At 35.0% G+C, this 19,743-nt stretch overlaps 2 long non-coding RNA genes across 2 annotated transcripts; both read right to left on the bottom strand.

The window, feature by feature from the left end:
- Nucleotides 1-13: 13 nt before the first annotated feature.
- On the bottom strand, nucleotides 14-1,759 carry LOC115966068. The gene is made up of 3 exons (XR_004086301.1): nucleotides 1,689-1,759; nucleotides 790-914; nucleotides 14-304 (listed from the first exon to the last, which is right to left on the bottom strand). It is a non-coding gene; the product is annotated as an uncharacterized LOC115966068 (long non-coding RNA).
- A 6,340-nt stretch (nucleotides 1,760-8,099) lies between these two features.
- On the bottom strand, nucleotides 8,100-8,799 carry LOC115962795. The gene is made up of 2 exons (XR_004085606.1): nucleotides 8,653-8,799; nucleotides 8,100-8,369 (listed from the first exon to the last, which is right to left on the bottom strand). It is a non-coding gene; the product is annotated as an uncharacterized LOC115962795 (long non-coding RNA).
- Between the last annotated feature and the right edge of the window lie 10,944 nt (nucleotides 8,800-19,743).

A 19,743-nucleotide genomic window follows, 5' to 3' on the forward strand; every position in this document is an offset into this window, starting at 1 on the left:
TGCTTCAGTCCAAGTTAAAATTCCGTTTTAGGAAAAAGAAAATAAACAAGAGAGAGAGAGAGAGAGCATCTTATTCTAATAAAGAATTATGGTAGTGTACCAGTGCAACATGGTCAACAATTAGGGTGGCACGCTTAAGGATGTTTTCGACGAGAACGAAAAGAGACTCAACATCAAACTTTTCGTCACCATGAACATGGGTTGCGTAAATGTGGTTCATGATGTCGAGGTTGGACATGGTTAACACGCTCAGCTCACTTTGTTGTACTGAACTCGGCACCAACTTGCTGCCCATAATGGATTACTAATTGGGTAACACAAGAAAAAAAAAATAAAAGAAAGGTTAGAAAATCACAAGGTTTAGGGTAGAAGAGTGAGGGTTTGCTTGAGTTCTTGTTGTGAAAAAAACTTGAGCTTTTTATAGCCATCCAGCACCGAATACTATAGGTCACAAGGAAAATCTAGACTATATTATTTTCTTAACGAAATAAGTCCCCAGAATCCATGTCAACGAGATATTAACATTAAGCCTAATGCACAGGTACGCTACCACAATTAATTTTTCTACTCGAAAAACTGAGTAGGATAGGTCCATTTTGAAAATTTTGACATTTTGGTCAAAGTCAAAGATCTCAAAATGCATGTTTGGTAATGCAAACATGCATTTTCTAACTGCACTTTTTCAGAGCACAGCTTTTTTGAACTTCAATTTTTTCCTAGGTGAAGCTTTCTCAAACAACCCCATTTTCAAAAGGCTGAAAAATAAGTTATGCAATACAAAAATATTACCTCTTCTGCTCAGCAGCTTGGAGCTTCGCTTCAAGGCGCTAACCAAGATCTTCCTCATTAGATGAGGACCGTGATGGGCTTCTGGGCTTTGCTCGAGCCTTGTTTGACAATTTCCCATCGCATTGCTGCACCCAAAACAACATGACAGAATAAAGCTCATGTAAGATTCACTATTCAGAGGGACTAAGAACAATTAAAAAAAACCAATGTAGGATTCATGACTACAAAAAACTATTTTAAAAAATGGGTACAAAACTAAATTTCTTATTGAAAAAGTAAGGGATAATTTAAATTCAATTCAACAAGTAATCATTTTTTTTTTTTTTTAAGGAAAGAATGTTAAAAAGCAAAATATTTTGAAAATGGAACAAAGAGACGCCCACCAGACGTGAAAAGGAAAGACCAGAAAGTACAAAACAGAAAAAACTCAAACAGAAGAAGCACCCACCTTTACCTAACAACCCCCCCCCCCAAAAAAAAAAAAAAACCTTCAATACAAAGCTTTTAACTTTTAACCTCCCAAAAAAATTTTATTTATAAATAAATAACATAACCCATGATTCTTTGAGATTCAGGAAGCTTATATCCAAATCCTATTACCATGTTTGGTTACCAAGATAAAAAAAAAATCAAAATTTTGATCTGGCTCCTGAGAAAATTACAGACTATACCAACTTTTATGAAACGATCACACCGTTTGGTGATCTCTGAAGATTTTCTGTAAATGAAATTCAGATTGATAAGTCTTCAAAATGTTTAATTAACTAATCAGCACGTTTAAAACAAGAATCTTTAACCACCTGAAGAATTAATTGGCTCAGTTAAGTTCCAAGTAATTTCACAAACCAAGAACCACACCAAAAAGAGAGAGAGAGAGAGAGAGAGAGAGAGAGAGAGACCTGGCGGCGAAGATCGGCGTGGCGGAGCTTCGCTTCGATATCTTCGACAGTACAGTTTTGCGGGGACTTAGACTCCGAGAGTCTCCGGCGAAGCCTGCGAGGCAATTTGGGTGGAGAAAGGGCGAAGAAGAAGAGGAGGACGAAAACGCCGTCGCACCACTGTCATCCAACGGAAAGTCCATTACCATCGCTCCTCCAACAACCACCGCTTTCCCTTCCCCTCTCCCTTAAAGGCGACGGCGACGGAGACCACGATTCCACTCCCCCGACCATCATCGATACGCGAAACAGATCACAACGACGTCGTTTCAGTCTCTTAAGACAGTGAGAGAGCTGAGAGATCGCCGCCGACGAAAGCCTTCTGACGCCGACGGGTTTTCTGCCGCTGATGGTGTGAGGGTTTAGGGGGCGAAAATGGCCAACTGGCCTTAAAAACAAAACTATCTAGTTAGTAGGCTCTCTTTAGAAACATATTTCATTTATAGCATCTCGAGTCTTAAAGACTCGATTTTGGGCTTCAAAATCGAGTCTTCAAGGCTCGGTTTGTATGCTTGACTACGTCTGATGTGGCAGAGTTGCCATCTGGCATTGACATGGAAATCGAGTCTCTTAGACTCAATTTCTAACCCCTATATATAACACTCACACCAAACACCAGAGCATCAGAGGAGGAAAAACCCAGAGAAAAAAAAAAAAAGAAAAAAGAAAAGAAAACCAGAAACAGAGAGGAAGAGAAGATCGAGATCGGAGACCCAGGCGCGCGCGGCATGACCAGAAACTGACCAGCGACCCAGGCGGCCAGGGGCTCGCGCCGGCCAGCGTCGAGCTCGGCCAGGGGCTCGCGCGGCCTGGGGCTCGCGCGGCCTGGGTCGCGCGCGGCCTGAGGCTCGCGCGAGCTTGGGTCGCGCGCGGCCTGGGGCTCGCGCGGCCTGGGGCTCGCGCGGCCTGAGGCTCGCGCGCGGCCTGGGTCGCGCACGGCCTGAGTCTCGCGCGAGCCCCAGGCCGGCGCGAGCCCCTGGCCGCGCTGGTGAGGTTTGGCAGTGAGGTTCTCTGTTTCTCTCCCTCTGATCTGATCTGAGTAGCTGTGTGTTTCTCTTTCTCTCCCTCTGATCTGATCTGCGTTTGGGTATTTTGGCATGTAGAGACTTAGAATATTTTTTTAAAAATTTTGGGATTGAAATCGAGTCTCTAAGACTCGATTTCCGGTTGGAATACACGTGGAAATCGAGTCTAAGAGACTCGATTTCCATGTCAATGCCAGATGGCAACTCTGCCACATCAGACGTGGTCAAGCATACAAACCGAGCCTTAAAGACTCGATTTTGAAGCCCAAAATCGAGTCTTTAAGACTCGAGATGCTATAAATGAAATATGTTTCTAAAGAGAGCCTACTAACTAGATAGTTTCGTTTTTAAGGCCAGTTGGCCATTTTCGCCGGGTTTGGGGTTTGTATGTTTAGGTGTAAGTGAGAGTGAGAGTGAGAGTGTGTTCTGGGTAGGTGAGAGTGAGAAGTGAGAGATTAAAAAAACATGGTACTCGAGCTCACCAAGCTCGAGTACCCGAAAAAGTGGTACATTGCTATATAGTTCAGAAACAGTGTTTTTGAGCAAATTATTTCCAAAATTGATGGTAATGGGCCATTTTTGCCTAAGTAAGTTAATGTGTACTGTTTCTGGTTTTTCTTTCTGAAATTTTGAGTAATAATTCGTTAAGGCTGAAATGAAACAGACAACTCGGGACGTATGATGATTTTGATGCAATAGACGTGGGGGATACTAGATTCAGTAAATGGTCATGCAAGTTCATTGAGCAAAAGTAAACTTTCCCAAATTGTTTTTGCTAAACCAAATAAGCCCAAGGTATAAAACTTGATTGGACCTAAGCTTCTTTGTTTGTGAGTTTATATGGGCATTAATTTCATATTCAATCAACAGTAGCTCGCATATGAAAGGAAGCCATCAAAATCAAATACTGTGGATCTTTTCATTAACCCAGTTTGGTACTCAGGCTACTCAAAGACTATTTTTTTCTTTTCAATTTATAATATTTTGAACATAATTATCATTGTTTGTTAGTCCATGTTTGGGCATCACAAAAAACAGAGCTTCTTAAAAAAAAAAAAAAAAAGTTAATTAGTTAATTAATTTTTTTATATTGTTAGAAATTCTCAAATCTACCCCCACACCCTTGCCCACCCCAAGTCTGAAATCCAAGACCTCGCTCGCCCCTAGGTACTTAGTACCAAGGGTGGTGCCATTAGAGCATTCACATTAGTTTCCTCAAACATTTAGCTAAATTAATCCAAAAAACTCTACTTTTGTTAATCTATTATTTTCATACACATTCATCAACCTTGTAAGGTTGAATTTATTCAATTATGTGTTAGCTTTATTTCATGCTAAATTTGCTTGTATTTTAGCAATTAGATACCCTGTATTTATGTGGGAATTATGTAAGGGTTGTGTGTGAGTGAGTGTGAAGAAAACTCAAAATGTGTACAATCAAAGGAGTCTTGCGACTGGATTTCGTGATTGAAGCATGTAGGAAACTGAAGGGTCACGATAGCTGAGCATTACAAGACAAAAATATACAGTCTGGCCAAGCAGTTAGCTCGTGACTCAAACTCGCGACTTGTTCCAGTCGCGAGGCTGAGTTGCAAGAATGCCCTATTTGATGAAACCTGACTTTTCACATTCCTCATATACACTACTATAAATACCTTATACCCACGAAATGTAGAGAGCTTTCAGAGAGAATTTTGAGAAAGAAACCCTGGAGAAAAACAAGATTGACTCATCCACAATCTCCATCATTTGATTCTCCAAATTCCTCTACTCTCACCCTCTCCATTGATATATCTTTGAGAGATACATTTTGCTAAATCCTTATCTTACCATACCCATATCTGTGAGGAGGTATTTTGGTGCTTGGGAAGCAGTTCAGAGATGACCAATTTACTTGGTTGATGCAATGAGCTTTTTGCGGGATTTGAGAAGCTAAAGAAGACAAAGTTCAGCATAACCCTGTTGGAGCAAGAAGCTTGGAGGGCTTAGGTGCATTGGGTAGATTAGGCTTGGAGGATCTTCTACTATTCATGTATTCCAACTGTATTCTTTAGTGGATCATTTGACTGCTTGGAGGGAGAGGTTTTTAGCCGAGTTCTTCGGTTTCCTCTTCGATAACATGTGCTAGTGTTATTTTTGTGTTTGCATTTCTCTTCCCTTACTCTTTACCTTTTAATTGCTACCATGTTTGTAATTAATTATGGTTTAGAGAGTTTTACCTATTTGGTTATTGCTTATATATATTATTCCGCACATATATTGTTGTTTATAAGCTTGTGTTGGTATTGTTAAAATTGGGGGTCTAAACATTCATTAGTGTTCTACACACTAATTGAACTTTCAAGCCTCAATACTTTATCAACATTGAAATTTAATGTAGTGAGGATGGAGGCTCACTGCATGTAGTGATAAGACTATCCTCTTTAAAAACTTTAGTTAATTTCGTGAGGTTGATGCACGCTTGTTTCGCTTGAGTTTAAATAATTTTTGTTGAAATATTAAATTGGTGAGACTAATGTGAATGCTTTTAGACCATTAAAGTTATTAGGAGCTCAATACTAACAATTCATGGTTCCTTTCAACTATTGCACGAGGTTAGGTGTAGAGTGCAGCGAAAGTCTAATCATACATTGTTGCTTCAGGATTTATGTTATGATGGGAAAAAATAATTAATTATTGGTACATGTTGCAACAATTATTTGCCATTTTTAAGTTTTAAGATTTCTTTGTAGAACCCAAACTTTTAAGCTTTGCCATTGTTTACAAATTACAACATTAAAAATTTTCTTTCCGCATTTTTGAGCAGGAATGTACATTGTAATTTGGAAAACATGTCTTTGCCTCGAATGTTCTACTCAAATAAAATATGACTCTTTTTGCCTAATATCTCAAATGATGCAAACAGCAGTCATTTCTTCCTTACTGCAGGCTGTAAATCAACAAGGCTATGTATGTGTATGATGGAAAGCCACGCTGGAGTCCTAGAAAGCCTCAACCTAATCCTAAATACCTGGCTATTCTTGGAGATAAGAATAATAAGAGTCCTGCTGCTGTGCAGGAGGAGCTGTTACAGAAATCTTAGGCGTTTGAATTCACATTGCTTCTTATCTTTATCTTTAATTTATCTTATCCTTAGTTTGAATGTTGAAGTAGTTGACTATTTAAATAAACGATGTACGTAGTAGGCTGATCATTGATGAATTTAGAATTGTCTTGTGGTTTGTCTTCCACCCAAAGGAAGTCATTTATCAATTCCATCTTTGTTTCCATCAGAGTACTATTATACAAACCAAGCTCAAACATGATTGTGTTCTATTTTACTATTTATCTGCTATAGTAGTGCTCTAGATTCTGTGGATGATTTGATAGTTGATTTATGTACCATGGCCTAGGGATTCTAGATCTATTGAGTTTTAGGTTGTAATCTAAAGGAGAAACTCTTGAATGTGCTGTGCGAATAGGAGATTCTTCCACTTTTTGATAAAATATTTTAGTAGTTAAGAAAAAGAAAAAGAAAATACTCAACTTAGGGAGACCATATGGTTGGTTGATTTTTTATTTTATTTTATTATTTATTTATTTATTTATTTTAAGTTTTATTTCTGCACACTTATTGGACTCTGCATCATCAAGCTACTTGTTCTCTCTCCTTCTCTGTTCTATTTCCCATGCACTTGGATTTGTTTGTTTTAATAAAAAAAGAGTTTACTTGTTCTTCTTGAGCGAAGTGTTCCATTCCAACCCCCCTCATTTTTTCAAATACCTTAAGATCATGGATGAAGATAAAGGCAGGCAGCATATATATCAAGGCATATTTAGGGCATGAGCATTTGCTTTTCCTTAATGTCTGGTGCTTATTCTGAACAGAACAACTGTAACAGTACTTACATTTAAAAGAATGTTTGTTATCACATTCTGCTTCTATTTAGCTCTGTATGATATATATATATATATATATATATATGGATGGACTTTTTCTTTAATATCTGGTGCTGATTCTGTACAGTTAACAACTAGAGGCAGAACTTACATTTAACAAACAACAGAATGTGTTATCTTATTACTGTGTAATCTAAAGATGATCGGTATTTGTGGTTGTTGATTAAGAGCCCCTCCATCCACACACAATTTCTGTTTGACTGTTTCTATTGAGCTCCTCATCGTGCCCTCAGCTCAATGTTGTTTGCAATGTATGAGCTACTGCTCTGTTACTCTTCTTGGCTTCAATGTATCATTTGAGAACCATCTGGGTCTTATGAATCTTCCTACTTTTGGTCTTTATAAGTCTTTTCTTGGTTTTAATGTTTAAAAGACACATCTTGATTTTTAACGTTGTTCTTTATGATTCTTCAATTTTTTGTTGTATTTGGTTTCCAATTTGTTCGATAAAGTTGCTGATTGAAGGGAAATGATGGAAGCAGGTGGCCTTCTCTACCTGATTGAGGAGAAGTGTAATTTTTTATGAGCGGAGACAAAGGGTTACTACCACATTTCTTCAACTCTGAAGACTGAAGGCCTTCCTCCTCCTCTCATTGCTTCCTCCAGCTGTGTTATAAGCAGTACCATTGCAATGCACATGATCAGCTGATCAATGAAAGCCGTTTGGATATAAAAAGCTGAAATGGGTTGTGGTGGAGAAGATCGAAATGGGATTTAGATTATGTTTATTCTTAATTTTTAATTTTTTACAAAACCCAACTTTAGATCTTATTTTCTCTTGTTTTTTAGGTGGGTTTTTTTTTTTTTTTTTTTGAGAGAGAGAGAGAGAGATAAAAATAGGGTAAAAATACATATTTACCATCCTTTTTAACAAATAGTCGAAGGGCCCGCGCGATGCGCGGATAATGTTGTAAGTTGGTATATGAAAAGGTTATGTAAAATGTTTAACATATTTTAAAGTAATAACATGAAGTAACACATTTTTTCTCGTTCCAAAAAATACTTGCAGTTAAATTTTCAATTAGAATTTTTTGTACCAGTGACATTAGCTAATCAGTTACATATATGAGAAGCTCACTTGATGTTGGTGATGTAGAGAGATAGAGCTGGGAGAGGGTGAGTTAGACTTATTCCATACTTAAATGATGTTATATAGGTTCCTCCTTATATTATCATGAACTACTTTTTGTTTTTTTTTTTAAGAATCACAAACATTAATAGTTATTCATGATTTGAGATAGATTAAGAAGAGAATCAAACACAAAGGCAGAATCTCTTGTGTGTGAATGTGTGTGTTTGATTCCAAAAAAAAAAAAGAAGAGGAGAAAATTGGGAATAAAACTCCTTTCCCATGGTTCTAGATCACAATTCATGTAAAATAAATGAAATGTTAAATAGGCACCTTGACTTTCACATTGCAATTGAAACTTTCATAATTGACTCGTTCATATCCTAATTTTCACTTGATAGAGCCATCGAAGGAAAGAAATCTCAACAATCTTCCTTGCTCATTGCTCCAATGAGCAACACGTAAAATAACTATTTTTCATTCATTTAATGGCAACATCTATTTCTCTCTATTTTCCCTTAGCTCTTCAAGATATGTGTTCTCTATGATCTGTTACCATTAATATCACAAAATGGATGTCCTGCCTCAAGCTCATTACTGACCCAAATGCTGCAATCCATTAAAAAAACCCAGCATTATTACATTCTAATTAAGATAAGAATAAATATTTGTAAATTCTTGGCACTAACTAACTAATAAAACATCTCCTTAATTTGTATATGTCACACATTTGGCGCATGTAACTCCAATATAAATTGCATGTCCATATTAACAATCTACACAAAGGTAGAAATTTTTGGATGGAGGTAGGGGAAATTTGGTTCAAGGATTTCTTTGAATTCTGTTGGAGGAATTAAGAAAAGAAAGGAAAAAAAATCCCACCAAACCTCACTTTGTCATTGCTAGTAGAGAGTATTTTGGACCAAAAATTGCGTTGGCAGCTTCTGTACAGTGAACTCCATTTCAGCTTCTGTGACATTGGAATTGTAATTATACTATAGCCCTCCATAGACACAACATGCCATTAACGATCCTCAAATCCTACAAAATTAAACCATTAATCAACATGAGAAAATGAAATTTGCAAGTCGTAAATGTATGGCATAATTATCTTTAGCTATAACGTGAGTGTTTGTGTGAAGTTGACTTAAACTAATGCAACAGTGAGTGAGGCATTTTATCAACTACATGATTTGCATGTTCCAAATGGGAATAAGGTGAATGTTTTGCAACATGAATCCACCCAAATATTACACCTAAGCAAAAGCCTATTTCTTAGGGTGTTCAAAGAGTTCCTTTCCTTTCTCCATTACACCTCCTTTTTGATTTGTTTCTACATAGTTAACAATTAACAGGAATATATTGAACAACTATGGTATTTAAATAAACAATGATTATCCAACAAACATGTAGTCTAAACACAAAAACTTCATAGCAATTTGAATCAACAACTGCGGAAAAATATAGCTAACATAATCAAAAGAGACAAAAGAGAAAGTACCTTTAGTACAAAGGCCTTTAAAAGCCTCTTCATTGCGGCCCAAAGAATTTGGGGTCGCAAGCTCCACTGATTGAACCAAACCCAAGCTCCATTGATTGAAGCAAAAAGAGATGGGATTTTCAAAACAAATTAATGCCATGAAATACCAAAAGATTATACATTGAACTGGAATTGTGAATCCAAAAAGCACAAAGTTGTCAAACAAAACAGCACAGGGAAACCAATTACGCATGGATAAATACATCTAAAGTGGATTAGCCACAAATCCATTATCAAAAATTTTATATTTAAAAAAAAAAAAAAAAGAAATCATGGGAGGAAAAGAGGAAAAACTCACCATGAGTTCGTACTGGTAAAAAACAGTGTGAGAGGAAAGAGAAATTGGAAATCTTAAAGGAATTTAATTCCGGGGGTGGTAGCTGAAGCATCTGAAGAACTGGAAGAGTCAGAGACTCAGAGGTGAAAAGGGATGGCATATTATTTATTGCCCATTAACTAATTCTCATGGTTTACATAAGCTATTAAAGATGAGCTTGAGTTTTTTACGATGGATGGTGTTTTAGTCCCAACTTTTGGCTACTTTAAAACGTTCTTTTGTGAAGAATGGGAAGAAGTTAATGTGGAAGGCTATATGCAAGATTAGAGAGCCACATGACAGAACCTCATGCTTTCACGCATGAGGTCTCTGTTTTTATATATATATTGATGATGTGGGTTACTGGAGACAAATTAAGCAAATCTAGTAAGTAAAGTGAAAAATTTCAACCTACTACCAGACAATGTATATTCAAGCCAAAGCACATATAAATTTACTGTAATTACCCCTATCAGGTAAGGATGATTCAATGGCATGTGCCTTGGAAATCGATTGATTTAGCTATGAATTATTCCTTTTAGAGGGGCTTATATTGAGTTTAGTTCTATGTTGATATCTTTGGTATTTGCCTTGGGTTGATCATGGCTTTCTCTTTAATATGATATGCTTAATTTATGTCCTAGATTATTTGTGTTTTGAGGGCTTTCAAAAGATTTAAAATGTTTGAATGTAAAAATGCTTGTAGATTTGACTATTACGTTGTCCCAACCATCCAATACAAAGTTCTGGGTTTATACAATTTTCATTCTTACTCTTCTCTACTTGTGCATCTGACCAGAGTCCTCATCACCAATTTTTATTCTCTCTCACACAAGCTTATTTTACAAAGGTCATAAAATGTATAAATGCATTGATTAGTTTCTCAGCATTCAGCATTGCAAGTGCTCTCATATTGTAAGAAGGTTAAAGGGAGGAAATCATGACGGAAGGAGTAGTGAAAGCTTTGAATTCCGTTTCAAAAACTGTTCTGAATTACTGGAAGAATAATTCAGTATCGGTATCTATTTGTTACCATTTTAGGATTACTATCTTATTAACCAACACAAATCCAAAAAAAATATAACATTAAGAAAATAATACAAAGGATTATAAATATATCATACATAATTAAACAAATCAAAGGCTCATGAAAATTAATTACATAATTAAATAAAGGCAAAAATATATTTTTGGTTCTTACATTTTGGGCTAATTCTTGTTTTGGTCCTTAAATTGTTTTGCTCCTAGGTCAGTTCTTGAAATAAGAAAATCAATTCTATTTTCCATTAACCCAGTAACAGAAAATGTATACGTGGCAAACGGAGTACATTGTTGGCATGTTAAATGCTGACGTGACTAATAAAATAATAAAAAAAAATTATATTTAGCATTTTTAAATACCACATCAGCATTTAAGTTGATAAAAAAAGCTAGCTCAGAAAATTTAAACTAAAAAATAAAATAAATTAAAATACAATCCTTAAATCTAATTTTACTCTTTTAAAAAAAAATTATGTAGAAAAAACAAAAAATTAAATTAAATTTTTAAAAAAACCTTAAATATTTTGCTAATCTGCATAATCCAACAAAGCTCATCACTAATCAGTGTCAAAGTCTTTATTACATTGTCTCTTAGTCTCAACCACGCTCAGGCTTCTCTCTATCTCCTCCAAATCCATATCCAATTCTCTCAGAAAATCTCTATATCACCCTATTCATTTACTCACTTAGAAACCCATCTTTGTAATCCCACAAGCTCTCTTATCTCTGCAAACCCATCTGGGTCTCCTCTAAACCAATTCAATTCTATATGTCCAACAAAAACTCCAGATGGGTATTCGTTTTCTCACCATTTTGATCAAAATTTTAGTTCTTTCAGCTCCAAGATTGGTTTTTGTAAGGTTTCTTCACCTGGGTATTAGCTAAGTGTGTGTTTGGCAAAAATTATTTTTGTCAACTTATTTTATTATTTAGCTTATTTTTCTACTATTTATGGGCATCACTGCACTTTTTGGTACTATTCATGGGTCTCACTATACTATTTTAGCTAATTTTTACCTTTATCTATAGTACTTCCAACAAAAAGTTTTTAGTTTCAGCAAAATAAGCAGATCCCAAACAGACTCTAAATTGTGTAAATTTAAGGACTTGTGAAAGAAATGGAAGTGGGGTTTTAAGGGTTCAGGGTTTTTTGAGTGGATTAAGGAGTTTCAGTAGTGAATTGGATAGGGATCCATGGAGTATGATGTTGTCATTGTTGGGGCAGGACCGACAGGGTTATTGGCGGCGATAAGGTTGAAGCAAATATGCATTGAAAAGGTGCTGAAGTGGGTGTGTTTCTCATATCATGGTTCCCACATCCAAAGATCCAAAAAGTCTAACCGATCTTCGTTTTCTCGAATCAAGATCTCTCTCTTTCAGCTTTTTCTATAGGATTTGGCTTTGATTTGGATTTAGAGAATGAGATGGTTTGATCGATGGCAATGGTGGTAATTGGTGGTTTGATCGTTTACTCTTGTTCTGGGTTTATTTGGTTGGGTTTGACTTGCTCTTAATCGATGGTGGTGGTGGGTTTGATCGTGAGAACATGAAGTTTGCTTGGTTTCTCTTAATCAACTTGCTCTTGTTCTGGGTTCGACCTGCACTGTTAGTTTATTTTATTTATTTATTTGTTTTTCTAGATTTGATGGAGATTAGATTTGGTTGTTAGATTTGGATTTGGGGTTTACCAGAGATTGGTTCGGTTGCTGGTTTATTTCTTAGATTTGGGAAGAACTTGAAGAACATGTTCTTGCGGAAAAAATAATGAAAGTAGTAGTAGTAGTAGTAATAATAATAATAATTAGATTTAAGGTTTCTTTAAATTTATTTTATTTTTTAATTTAAATTTCCTGAGCTGGCTTTTAAAAAAAAATTAATTTAAATGCTGACTTGGCATTTAAAAATGCTAAATATAATTTTTTATTATTATTTTATTAGCTATGTCAGCATATAACATGCCGACAATGCACTCCGTTTGCCACATATGCATTTTCTGTTACTGGGTTGATGGCAAGGACTAAAATAAAATCGACTTTCTAATTTCAGGGACTGACCTAGGTGCAAAATCAATTTAGGGATCAAAACGAGAATTGGCCCAAAATGTAGAGACCAAAAGTGTATTTTCGCCTTAAATAAACTAAAATGTTCATCAAATCTCATATATATATATATTTTGAGATACACAATTAAACTAACAAAAAAAGCTAATAAAATCTATTGAAATTGAGTTTTTTTTTTTTTTTTTTTTTTTTTTTTTTTTTTTTTTTTCAATTATAAGAAAGGTGAAAATAAATTTTTGGTCCCTCTATTTTGGGCCATTTCCACTTTAGTTCCCATATTTTATGGGCTCTTATTTTGGTCCGTAAAATTCAAAAATCGTTTTTAATTTAGTCATTACTGTCATCTCACTAATGAGAATAGCCTATATGGCATGCAGAGTGAACTGCTAACTCACTAAATGCAGATATAACTATTAAAATAATATTAAAAAATTATTTTTGGCATTTAAAAAAAATGTCATGTTAGCATGTTAATAAAAAAAATAATAAAATAATCCCTTTAAAAAAAATTCATTTTCCTTTTATTTTTCTTAAGAACAAACGCTAAAATAAGTACCCTTAAACCCAGAAAATCAAAGAGGAACCCATAAAGTTTTTGAGGAATTATTTTAGTTTTTTCTTTTCATCTTAAACTTTCTATCTAATACAATTACACAAACAAACCCACAAAATTACACAACCACACTCAAGTTTAGAAAATCAAGAGGAACTCACTTAAATTTCTCAAACTCTCGATTTGACTCTCTCTCTCTCTCTCTCTCTCTCTCTCTCTCTCTCTCTCATCACCTCAGTTGCCTTACTCTCCATGATTCCTCCTTTCTCCATAACCTCTCTCTTGATTCCGCTCTCTCCGATTTCCTCTCTCTTGTTCCCCCTCACTACATTGACCATGTAGAAATTGAAGACTTCAACATCGCCACTCAAAAGACTTGGATTTTCAATTAGTAATCTCAAATCTTCAGTTTTGGTTTCGTATGGGTTTGGCTTTTCAATTTCATATGGGTTTGTTTCTACTCGGAAATTGAAAGAATCAGTAGGGCTTTCATTTGGGTTTACTTTGTTGGGTCTCCAAATTTGGTTGAAAGTGTATATTGTTGAAGGTCTTTGTGTTTTGAATTCTTTGTTTGTAAATTAGTGGTTTTTGATTTGTGTGAATACTTGTGCATTGTGTTTATGTGTTCTATGTGTTTCCTTGCTGAGTTTATGGGTTAATTTGCTGGAGGTTTCAATTTGTTTTGCTGGGTTTTAATGCTTTTATGGATTTGATTGCTAAGACAATGTAAGAAAAGAAAAGAAAAGAAATTTTTTTTTTTTTTAATTTTCTGGGCAACCAAACATGCTATTTGGAGAACATATTCTATCCAAAAAAAAAAAAAAAAATTGAAAATAAAGACACATTAATTGCATTATTTTATTTTAAAAAAAATCAGAAGTTTATAATATTACTATTATCGTTTTTTCTGATGTTACTTTTTTTATTATTAAAATGCGGAAGTGGCATTTTTAATATTATTTTAATGATCATGTTAGTATTTAGTGTGCCAGTGGTGCACTCAATCTACTACATAGGGTATTTCTATTAGTAAGATGAGGTAGGGTCTAAATTGAAAACAATTTTTGAATTTTAGTGACTAGAATAGTAGCTAAAAAATGTGGGTATCAAAGTGAAAAATGGCCCAAAATAGAGGGTACAAAAATGTATTTTCAGTTATAAGAAGCTCACAAAATCAATTTTAGTCTAGAGTGCATATTTTGCTCAAAATGCCAGAATTTTGTCAAAAAAGCCTATACAAATTAACACAAGTTGGGATTTTGACCAAAATGTAAACTGCTTATGAGTAATTGAAAGTCATACTCAACCTAACTTGAAAACTATTTCATCATTCAAGCCCTAAGACCATGAGTCAAAATGAATTCTGAATGCAAGCATAGCTAGGATGTGTTACCAATTGTCGGGGGTTGTTTTTTCGTAGCCACGTGTCTTCCGCTGGGAGGGTGACTTTGCTAGGCTCGGATTTGTTTTAGGGAGTTCAATCTGGAACTCGACATTGGGCTGTATAAACCAATGGCTTTCGGTGCATTTTTAAGCCTACAAAATAGATAAAGCCCAAGGTCTTAGAATCATGATAATAGTTAAAATAAATAAATAATATGTTTAATTGAATAGTTTTGATTAAATGACGAGTTGAACATTATTGTTATGTGTGTTAAGTGATGTCCAATATTAGAAAATTATTAATTAAATGTCATATGTCTAACAATGGGCTGAGTCCAACAGTCCATATCTAGCTATGGTATAATTCATGTTCAATATAATAAGGTATGTCCAGTAATGGTCTACGTCCAAATAATGTATGTCAAATAGTTTATGTCTAGTCGTGGTTCATGTTCAAATAATATATGTCTAGTGGTGGTTTATGCTTAAATAATATATATTCGGTGGTGAGATGGATTAAATTATCATTATGTATGTTCATTAATGAAGCATTAGTGAATCCATGTTTATTAAATAGTGAGACAATATTAAAGTAGTTTGCATCTAGCGGTGTAATAATGATGAGTTAACATAAACTTAATAATATAATCTTGAAGATAGAGAAACATTGACTTATCTTTTATGTTTCTAACTCCAGCTGTATAACATCGCTTTATTCTTTATATGATTTGTGGCTCCAACCGTATTACAATAGTGAGCTTTCATAAGAAGGATTTTTAGCAATATAATTATATGACTTCCATGAGATGGGCTTTTGATAAAATGTTCTTGGAAGAGTATTTGGTATGTTTTAAGATGTTTAGAGATGGTAATAAATATATATGTAGTATGGGATAGATAATATGAAGGTTAAATATAGTAAATACATGAGCTTGTAGTTGTTGCTGGAGTGGTTTTTTTGTGTTATGTCATGGTTTATGTTGCTTTCTAAGAAGAGATATTTTGTAAAAGAAATGAAGGAAGAGATGGAGATGTGTTTATGGGCAGCAAAGTGATGAAATTTCAGAATTAGAGAGTGAGAGAGGGATGGATAGGGGTGTGTTGTAATGGTGTTATCTAAGAAGAAAGATTTTGTAAGAGAGATGGAGAAAGATATGGAGATGTGTTTATAGGCAGCAAAGTGAATGAAATTTCAGAATAGTGAGGATGAGAGAGTAAGAATATGATGGGTAATGATGTGTTGTAATGGTGTTATTATTTAAGAAGATAAATTTTGTAAGAGAGATGGAGAAGTATGGAAATGTGCATATGGCAGCAACATGATGAAATTTCAAAATAATGAGTGTGGGAGAGATGGGTAGTGGTGTTAGTGTAATAGGTGTGTTGTGATGTTGTGGTTTGGTCCTCTTTATACAGGGCCAAATGTAACTAAATGGGATTTGGTTGAAGGAATAATTAGCAAATAAGGAAAAGTTTTTGGTAAAGTAAATGATTTCCTTAGTTGGTCTTTGATTTTTAGCTGAAAGAGGAAATTCTGAGATTTTAATGCTGCTGGAGTTATTGCTATAGCTATCAGTCATAGTTGTATCAGCTGCACAATAGTAGCTACTACAGGAGCTAACACTAGTGGATGATGTCATCTGAATGATATCTTCTGCTGGAGGAAAATATTAGCATTAAATTCATGGTTTGGTTGAAAATGGAATGATATCTTTTATGAGATTTTCCTCTTTCTGGTATTGTAGCTAGAAGCAAGAGATTTGGCTTAAAATAGTAGGATTTCTTTTATGGGATCCTAACTTCTTTTGGTATAGCAGGTAGTTGTTGGGATTGACCATTAATGGGCAAGTGATATTATTTTGGGACATGTGACAACTACCTAAGTTGCTGCTGGAACTATTGCAGTTGTTGCTGGAGTTAAGGCAACTTTTGCTGGAGTTAAGGTAGTTTTTGCTGTAGCTGCTGTTGGTACTTTTGGCTAAGTTTCCTCTTTTGGAAAAATATATGTTTAGTCCAAGGTTTCATACAATACATTTTTAGCATGTAATAAACTAGTTGGTTGATATTTGATGAAACTTTAGAGATGTAATTTGGTCTCTTTGTCTTGTGACCAAACTTGGAGTGCAAGAAGGGCATTTAATGTTGGATGAGATATTATATAGAGATAGACAATAAGATTTAGGCATATGTTTGGAATTGATTTAAATGAAAATAATAATATAATTTATATGAGATAATATAATTAGATTATATGATGAACATTAAGTTTTTGGTAAAAAGCAATGGGGAGTTTTATCATTTTAAGTGTTAAGTGATACGAGAGGCTTACCAAATGTTACCTATTGCACACCGACTCGTCAAAGTTCAGGAATTGGGGAGGACATGCCAAGCAACTTGTTTCTTTTATCAACTTTGAACTGTTGGAACTTTATTGAACATAGTTCTTGGCTCTCCAAACCACAATTCCCAAAGTTCCCTCAATGAGACTCATGAGCTTGGATCATGAGTTGAAAATGAAATGATGTGCCATAAGCTTGAACCATGAGCTTTGATGAGATAATATCACCATGGGTTTGGGACCATGGGCTTTGGCATTGTTTTGTGTAAATATGGGCTATTTTGGGCTTTGAAATAGATTTACCCAAAATCCATGATAATATTGATGTGGTGTGGGTTGTCAATGAAATATAGCCATGTCGCGTGAAAATTTTGTCCTCAACACCAATCTTCCTTAAGAAGAAAAGCACTATATCAAAGTTCTCAAAGATCAATTTTAGGGTTTTAGGTACATACCTCTATTGGAAAATAGCTTCAATTTTGAAAAATAATTATAACTAGTCCCATTTAGAAACAAGTTGACTAGCATGTATAAGAGCACTTGCACTAGCTAGTGCAAAATAGAAAAAGTGCATATTTTTACACAATTTTGGTCAAAATCTACTCACATTAGTCCCTCTATATTACTGTGCATTTCCATTATTGCTTTAGTAACCGTGTATATTTACACAGTTACTATAGCTTTCCATTTGATTTTTTTTTTTTTTTTTTAATTTAGTTATTCTCTATCCTCTCTCATCCTATTTTCTTTGTTCCTCTACTCTCTTTCTCCTCTATCTTCTCTTGAATTCAATAACAAATTTACACTAATCATCAAATTCTTCAAATTTATTCTAAATCTAGATCCCAAATTTATCAAAACCTCTCCTCAAAAAAAAAAAAAAAAAAAAAAAATCAAACCCATATAAATAATCAAACCCAAATTGCAAAAGAAGAAGAAGAAGATGCTTGAGAAGAAGAAGATGATGAAGAATAAGAAGCAGCAACTGAGAATCCGCCCAAAATCACTGCCCATAACAGCAGAAAAATCTGTCCAAAATCAAACCCAAAATCACCACCCATAATCAAACCCAAATTACAAAAGAAGAAGAAGAAGATGGAAAAGGAGAAGGAGAAGGAGAAAGATGAAAGAAGAAAGAAAGGAGAAGGAGAAAAAGAAAGAAAGAGAGTGTTCAGGGAAAAGAGTTTGGAGTGTGTCAAGGTGGGTGGGGCCATGGTTTTGGGTGTGAAACAATAAAAAAAAAAAAAAGAGAAAATATTATTTAAATAAAAAATGGTGTATAATAGTTAATCTGATGTAGGTGTTTTTGCTAAGTAGTTGTATAAAATAGAAAAAATAGGTTGTTATGCTAACATAGACATAAATTTTCAGATGGACTGATGCCAATGCTCTAAATGTAGTATGCGAGAATTAAATTCACTTACCCTACCATCAGCTAACCCATTTTGGTCCACCATTTATTCCATAATGCAATCTGTTGCTAACCTAAAATTGTGCAATTCCCTTCGCTTCAGCATGGTCCCGAATTCATGGCAATTCCTTAATATCTTTAGTAATTGTTGGTGACAATCAAGAAGAAAAAATATGGCGTACTTCCATCAAGGCGGATTCTCAAATGTATGTAGCTATTTCTGTAAACCTTTTCCTTAAAGTTTTAATTAGTGAACTTATATAAATAGATGTATTTTCCATTTCTAAAGAATGAGTATCAATCTAGAAAAATTCCTACTTTATTTTCTCTATCACAAGTTTCTTCATTCTTTTGGGCATTGAAATGAGTTCAAAGCATTGGTTTGTGAGTGTGCATAGCCATAGCTTGTCATTGAATCCTTGGGGGTGATCACCATCCCTAGATTGCACCAAGGATAAATTACATCCAATGGGACAAAATCACTACTTAGGACAGTGGATTGAGTTTCATGTCTTAGCCTTCTTAATCATCAATAGGTTTCGTATCATCTCTCAAACTTGCTCTACTAGTTCTGTTAAACCATTCCTCTTTAAGCCAACCACAAGACCTCCACTCTAGTTGTGTTAGCTTGTCAGTGTGTAGGAGCCACAAAAGTGAGTCCCCTACGTGTGTCAACAGGCCAAGACTTAGGGTTAAATGATGGAACCTAGCCTAAGATAACGGGAGTTTTTTTTTTTTTTTTTGATGAGAAAATTGTGTATTACTCATTAATTTTATAAAAAATTAAATTTTATAAGGATGTAGTATAAACCTCCCTTGTTTAATTACACCGTTCAATAAATGAGTGACATGTCAGACTTTTTAAAATCAAAGATCCACACATCTAATAACACCTGTTTAAAGCCCCAAAACCCCAACACATCTTCTCCCTCAGACCCATTCTCTGATTGCAAACACCATTGGCCATGGCTGAGCAACCCTTGCTTGCCGTTGCTGCTGACTAGAGGTCACCACCGTTGCTCCCATGTCTATACCAGTCTCGTTTCTCTTTTGTCTTCTCTATTCTCACCGTGAGGAACCCAAGGTCGAGATTCACTACGTCACACCTTTGCTGGTAATTGCCACCGCCACAATTAGTGGTGAATCTTAGTTCCTTCACCTTGAACACCACAAGAGTTGGTTTTCTCTGCCACTAATATTGAATTTGAGAAGGTGGTTGAAGTTGGGTTTGATTTTTGGATCAATTTGAAATGGTGGGTTTGCGAAATGGTGGGTTTGCAAAGTCGGTGAGATATGGAACTATGATGGCTGTTTGGTTTTTGGGTTTCGTTTGTGGAAGGT

This window comes from Quercus lobata, chromosome 10, assembly GCF_001633185.2.
Source record: "Quercus lobata isolate SW786 chromosome 10, ValleyOak3.0 Primary Assembly, whole genome shotgun sequence".
Lineage (NCBI taxonomy): Eukaryota > Viridiplantae > Streptophyta > Magnoliopsida > Fagales > Fagaceae > Quercus > Quercus lobata.